The sequence below is a fragment of the Pteropus alecto genome, unplaced genomic scaffold (assembly GCF_000325575.1).
Source record: "Pteropus alecto unplaced genomic scaffold, ASM32557v1 scaffold433, whole genome shotgun sequence".
NCBI classification, from domain to species: domain Eukaryota; kingdom Metazoa; phylum Chordata; class Mammalia; order Chiroptera; family Pteropodidae; genus Pteropus; species Pteropus alecto.
The window spans coordinates 368861-376789 of NW_006433953.1; positions in this window are offsets into that span (position 1 = coordinate 368861).

Here is a 7929-nt window from a genome sequence, read left to right on the forward strand (position 1 = left end):
GATACATAAGGGAGAAAGTATTGATCTACATATTAAATACAATTCAATACATTGTTGCATACACACACACACAAAGATGAAACTAAGGGTCATTAATTACAAGAATTAAATATACTTCTGTTATTTCTCAAACAGCTGGTCTTCCACACTGACGCGCACTGAAGCCCAGCCCTTCCAGAGAAAGGCAGATGCAATTGCATAAGGGTACACTATAAATGGTGTTTACAAATACTACCCTCTTGGAATGTAGCTTTATTGACCTAAACAGTGTGTTATAGTTAACTGGGGATGGCAACACAGTTGTACACTCAACAGCCATTTCCCCCTCTTCCCTACAAACAGAAACCCCCAGAGCATACCTGGTGGCAGTGTGCCAGCCCCAAAGGATTAATCACAATTCTTGCTGGATACTCCTTGTTGGATACTCCTCTGCAACTCTGGGTGGCTTTGTGACCCAGGTCTGGTCAATAAGATATAACAGGAAGTCAGCTGGGGACTGGAGCATCAAGAGAAGAAAGCCCCCATTGCCCCTTTCTTTTCTGCTGCAGCAGCCTTCTTTAAGGCTATGAAGTCACTAACACGAGGAAGAAAAGCTAACATGATTACAGGAGTAAATATTTTATAAATTAAGGTCATATTATAATCTGCTTTTTTCATAACATAAGCATTTTTGTACTTTATTATTCTTTGAAAATATAATTTATAATGGTTGTGTACAATTCTATAGAATGAATCGTAACTGATTCTCTATTGTCAAAAATAAAAGTAGTTCCCAATGTTTTCCTACCCACTGTGGGAACAAAAATACTTACACACACTTCAAATGATTTCCTTAGGGTAAGTGGAATTGGTGGGTCAATTTCTGTACTTTAACGACTTTTAATACATTCTTCCAAACTGCATTGAAGATTATATGAATTTTCTACACTCCCACCAGCAATACACAAAAATATGTTTTCCTATTTCTCTGCTGAATATTTTAATTAAAAAAAAAAAATCCTTGCCAACTGATGGGCAAACATTTGCCTACTTTTATAGATTTTCTTGCCTCTTCCCTCACTGTCAGGTTACCAGGTCATTTCGGGGTGCAGTATGACTTCTCACCAGCAGCAATCCCTCCAACCTGTCAATTTTTTTTTCTAATCTTGGGCTGGAATCCAGATAACATTGTGGAGCATTGTGCTAGTATGTACTACTGAAATGTAAAGGGAAGATTGCCCTAAAGAATGAAAAATCTGACACCAAAAGCAAAGGCAACAAAAGCAGAAACAAACAAATGGGACTATATCAAACTAAAACCCTTCTGTACAGCAAAAGAAACAATCAACAAAATGAAAGGCAACCAATCAAGTGGGAAAAAAACATTTGCAAATCATATATCTGATAAAGGGTTAATATTTAAAATATATAAAGAACTCAATAGCAAAAACAAACAAGTAATCTGATTAAGAAATGGGCAGATTTAAATAGACATTTTTTCCAAAGAAGACATACAGATGGCCCATAGATATATGAAAAGGTACTCGACATCATTAATGCAAATCAAAAACCAAAATGAGATATCACTTCATACTTGTTAGAATGGCTATTATCAAAAAGACAAGAAATAACAACTGTTGGTGGAGATGTGGAGAAAAGGGAACACTTGTGCATTACTGGTGAGAATGTAAATAGGTACAGCCACTGTGCAAAATGGTATGGAGTCTCCTCAAAAAATTAAAAATCAAACTACTATATATATGATCCAGCAAGTCCATTTCTGGGTATTTATCCAAAGAAAATGAAAACACTATAATTCAAAAAGACATCTGCACCCCCATGTTATGAATAAATGGGAAAAGATGTGGTACATATACACAAACTGGAATGTTATTCAGCTATAAAAAAGAAGCAAGTCTGGCCATTTGTGACAACATGGATGGACCTTGAGGGCATTATGCTAAGTGAAATAAATCAGACAGAGAAATACAAAATATCTTATGATTTTACTTACACGTGGAATCTTTTTTTTAAAAAAAGGAGCTCATAGATACAGATATTAGTTGTCAGAGGTGGGGGGAGGGGATGGAGTGGTGGGTGAAATGGGTAAAGAGGGTAAAAAGGTACAGACTTCCAGTTATAAAATAAATAAGTCCTGGGGAATATAATGTAAAGCATTGTGATAATAGTTAATAATACTATATTGCATATTTGATAATTACTAAGAGAATAGATCTTAAAATTTCTCATCACAAGAAGAAAATTATTTATTTATTTATTATTTATGCCTATAGCACCTAGTCTTCCTAGGTGGTCTCCTATCCAAGTACTAACCAGGCCTGATCTTGCTTAGCTTCCAAGATCAAACATCAGACTTGTTCAGGGTGGCATGGCCATAAACCATGAAGTGTGGCTCCACTGGGGTGAACCCAGGACCTTTTCCATGTAAAGCAGATGTGCCAACTGCTACACTATGGAACCACGTCCAAGAAAAAAAATTTTTGTGATTACGTATGGTGATAGATGTTAACTAGACTTATGTTAACTGGACTCATTTCACAACAAATATCATTTCACAAACCCGTCTAATGTCAGTTATACTTTAATTAAAAAGAAAAAAATCAAAACCAAAACTAAAAATCTAAGAAGGAGTAGGGTGACTAGGCAAGGAGAGTAACTATAACCCATAACTGAACATAACATAAAAATAAGAGAGCAGCTGAAGGACTCTGATACAATCTCCTCTGCTTCCTTCCCTCACAAACATTTCCACTGTGCTCCTCTGCAAATCTAGTTCTACGTAACACTTCCCACCCACTCTATCCTTTAGTATTCTTTACCTTTATTTACACAGAGCTCACTTGGGCCTCCCCTAAAACCTGGCACACCTCCCAAGAGACCTCACTCACCTGCAACACCCTTCATGGGAGACTGCTCCTTCTCCTGAACTCTATATACTTATACTGGGAGGTGGGGTCTGCATTCTCCTTGTGCCCCAGTGCTGCTCTCTCATCATTATTCTTAGAGCTGTAAAAATCTCAGATCCTTTGGAGATGATGCCAGTCTCTATCTTCTTTCATCTCTGTCATTCACTAAATACTTGCACACTCAATATTATCAAAGGGTGTGGCACTCTTAATGCTGCTATCATCCTGGTGTCTTCAATATACATTTTAGGTCACTCAATAACTAGCATCATAGTTCCCCACTATGGTGGACATTGTTGGTTTTTCTCCCAACATCCTTTCCACTCCTTCTTATGTGGATGGATTCCAATCCACCTCCAGTGGCACAGACATACCCTGAGTGGTCTAAATGAATAAGAGCAACACCATCCTCTTTGCCACAGGGGTGGGCAATAACCTATGTGTAAGTCAATCAGGGCATGATCGTGTCCTGGCCAGGTTGATTAGTTCAAGGATGGATGGACATTTTTCTAAGTTGGTCTAATCAGAGTGAAGTCCAGGAATTGATTTCAATGGTCAAGAGAAGCTCACTTGCTTCCTCTTGTGGAATAAGGATGTGTGATAGCTGTGCAGCTAAGCCGCATTTGGCTCTAGGAGGGGACCAAAGGAAGGAGCTAACAGTGGCAAGAGAATTAGAAAACAGATCCTTTTTTTTATGTCCTGAACTTCTGGATCAAAATGAATCTAAAACCCACACAACCTGTTGACTTTTCAGTTACATAAGGCAATAAATCCTCTTTATTGTTTAGCCAGTTTTAGTTAGATTTTTGCTATTTGCAATTGAAAGAACTCTAAGGTACATTCTCCTCAAATCCAATGACCTTCACCTCACTACCCTTGCCCACTGATTCTAATTCCTGTCTTCCTCTGCATCCTTTGAAATTTCAATCTATTTTTTTTTAAGTTTGTTTTGCTGGAACTTTTATTAGGAATCTCAGATTGAACTTTTTAAAAAAAAAATCTATCGACAATCACTTTATATTATTTTTATTTTTTAATTGAAGGAATTATTTAAATTCCCGTTTTACCACCTAAAGTCTAGTTTCCTTCCGTTACCATATATTTGACCCCCTTTACCCTGTCTTCCTCTCTCCCCTCTGGTAACCACTAGTCCATTGTTCATGTCCATGAGTCTCTGTTTGTCCTGTTCATTTGGTGCTTTTAGGTTTATATCCCACATATAAGTGATATCATGTAATTTTCAACTTTTTCTCTCTGGCTTATTTCGCTTAGTATGATTATTTCAAGGTCCATCCATGTAGTTGCAAATGGTATTATTTTATCTCTTCTTATGACTGAGTAATATTCCTTTGTATATATGTACCACAGCTTCTTTAGACAATCATTTATCGTAGGACACTTCAGTTGCTTCCATGTCCTGGCCACTGTGAATAATGCTGCTATGAACATCAGTGAGCAAATATCTTTTCAGATATGAGTTTTCAAGTCTTTGGGGTAAATACCCAGGAGAGGGATTGCTGAATCATATGGTAGATTAATTCTTACTTTTTTGAGGAACCTCCATACTGGTTTCCATAGTGGCTGTACCAATTTGCAGTCTTACCAGCAGTGTATGAGGGTTCCTATTTCTCCATATCCTCTCCAGTAAATTTCAATCTGTTTTCTTCAAATACAACTTTGATATCTCCAACCATCTCATTTCTTCAACTTCATTGAAACCCTAGCCTCTTAGTGACTTTCCATATTCTCTAAATCTAATAGGCCACTTCTATATTCATTTCTTTTCTATTTGGCCTGGACTACAAACCCTCTTTTATTCAGACTCCCAACTCCCTTGCTTCCATGTTCATCCATCATCTCTATTCCACAAAACTCCAACCCATTACTATTTCAGCTGTCTCTTTTCTCTAGCTCAATCATCCAAGTAGCTGAGTACTCCTGGAGGGAGGAAATTATAGACTGGTGACATTACCAATTCATGATCTTCCATTGCAACCACCCTCCACGCTGATCAGCAAGTTTGAGTGTGGACCACAGAGTAGGCACTCAGTAAATATCAAATGGGTATTTGTGAATGGGTCTCCAGTAAGCTGTCTCCCATCTTTCACAGCACCTATTTCAAACCTTTACCATTTTCTCAAGTCACCTCCTCCTACTTCTTCTCTTAGCAAATAAATCATCTCGCCTTCTACTTCAGGGTAAAAATAGGAGTTCAAAACATAGGAACTCTCTCAATCTCTTCAATCTCCAATCCATCTCCCTATTGACTTACTAGTATCAGTATCCATCCTTGACTATTCCCTTTTACTCAGATAGCCATTCATTCTACAGATATTTGAGTGCCCGATACATAGATGCCGGGCAGTATGCTCTGACTGGCCCTGGAAATAGTGTGTGTTAGCGGGGAGAGGGACCAGAGACATAAAAGACAGAGACATTAACCTGAGCAAAAAGGACATAGGACACTTTTGAAGATCTGAAAGTTAGCAGGTGTGGCTGATGCAGAGGTGTGGCTGGTACAGGCAAGGAGTATTTGAAACTGTGCTGGCTTTTGTGGGCCAGTGTATGGATTTTGTCTTTATTAAAACACATAGAAGGATTTTAAGTAGGGAGATGACATGATCAAATGCACATTTTGAAAAGATCACTCCTTTTATTAAAGCTGTGGTTACCTATGTTTGTTAGTTCATTCTGTTTTCCAATAGGCTAAAAATATTTCAAATAGATTCCCAAGCCCTAACACAGACCTTGAGTCAGAATCTTTGGGGGTAGAGGCTAGTAGTTTGTCTATTATCTAGCTCCCAAGAGATTCTAAAAAAACAGCTAAGTCTGAGAACCACTGTTTTAGACCATTACAAAATGAAACTAGCATTACTTACTCTAACATTTATTTTCTGTTTATATCTTGCATCTAGTATGGGCCTATAAAATGGGACTTGGAAAGGACTTTATAAACTGTGTATCATAAAACATCTTCATTATCTTCCTTCTTCTTTCTATTATGGGTTAGCACCAATACCACTTTCTGGTCAAAATGCCAGAGGACTGTAGACATCTTTCCTAACAAATTCTTTCCTATGTACTTAGGAAATAATGTCCTCCTTACATAAGCTATTATCCATATTAAAACATTAGCTGGTATCTAAAGAGCTAGTAAAGCTGTATAAGATGAACCCACAATTATTCAAGTTATTGAAGATCTATAGTTCTGTGTAATTCCAAAAATTGTTTTAATGTATATTTTCTTTTAAAGATATGCCCTTCCTAATTATTTTATGTTGAGATTAATAGTAGAATAAATATGCAGTCTCTAAGAACATACAAGTCATGTGCTAGGTGGGGAAAGAAAAGAGAGATAGGCATCTGTCACAGAAAATCCACATACATGATGTATGAATCACCTATGCCAGTTAAGACCACATTCAGTTCAGTTTGCATTATTTATTAACATAAGACAGAAATAGTACAGAAAATGAAGTCCTGCCAAGGGTCTTTATCTTTTCTCCTTGCACTACTTCTCTATAAAGCAGACAAAAATGCTAGAAAGTCAGATGATGCCATAACCGCTTCTATTTGGCAAGGTGCCAAAAGAGAGCAATAGCTAGAGGAAAGGAAGAGGAGAAAATCAGATAAACCACATTTCTGAAATCAGCTTCTGTGGAAGTGATGAAAGACACAAGAAGGCATCTGTGATGTGGCCCTTCCCCAAACAGTCTTATAACTAAACACTTAGAAATGTATTCCTTTCTGGTCTCCATTTTTTCATGCCTAGAGAGATCCTTTATGTATGTAAAATGGGGGAAAATATCAGCAAACTCCTATGTTGGGAAGACTAAAGGAAGTCTAACAAACACTTATATACATACTACTTACTTTGTGCCAAGCCCACTGTTTTACAAATATTAAGACATCTAATCCTCCCCAGAGCCCTTTGAGATATTACTATCCAGATTTTACAGATGGGGTAACTGAGGCACAGAGAGATAACTAAACTTGCTGGATGTTACCAGCAAATACCTGCAGACCTGGATTTAAATATAAGCGGCCAAGTCTGAGCTCACACTCTTTGGGCCCCTACGCACCTGTCTCAGATGATTTAGCCCCTCATGCAGTACTGCTTCATGAAGGCCTCCAGGAATGGTTGCTAACACCTTCCTCATCATCCTTATTTCTATTACACAGCTCATTCTAGTCTTCTGAAAAGCTTTCCCCAACTAACGAACGTTTCTTACTGCCGATAAAGTTCACTTAGGCCGCACCCTTCTGACCTTGAACGGGTTTTCTATTATTATTCACTGCCTCCATGACCAGGTAGCCTCAGCCTCCAGTAGGAGATGCGCCGCCAGGGCATTTACTGATTCAGCGGGTGAAGGTGGGCCTGGCCAGGCTGGCACAGAGGAGACCTTAGATAAACGTCTAGGATAATGAGCTGTCCAATGCTGGGCAGCGGTGTCTCAGAGCGAAGGGCTGGAGAGCCTAGGTCTCTGTTCCAAGAAGATCTGTGAAGACCAGACACGGTAGCTGGCCGATGCGGCCGCAGTAAGAAGAAACTTCAGCTAGGAGAAACTGGAGCAGGTGACCCGGCTTAATTCCAAACCTAAAAATTTACTTCGACTACCAGCTCATTTCAAAAAATTTAAAAATCCTCAGAGTTACTGATTGATCCAAGTCACGCACCAACTCAATAGCCTCTGTTCTCTCTCTACCAAACCATAAGTGGAAGCTAAAGAGACCACACCACTCTCCCCGGGGCAGTGTTTCCTACTGTCTGACCTCCAACCGACTTGCTGCAGCTGCAGCTTCAGCCTTTCCCCGCCCACAATGAAATGAGGAACTTAGGTCTAAGCAAGACACACATCCTGAGAGGCCCTGAGCGGTTTTAGGGTCAGGGGTGGGGACTGTAAATTGCTCATTGCCTTTCAGTTCCGGGACAAGAATCGCGCCTGAAATAGCCGGAGTCACCAAGCGCAGCCACCGGCCGGAAGCCACTGTCCCGTCATCCTCCTCGAGTTAGAGAGCGGCG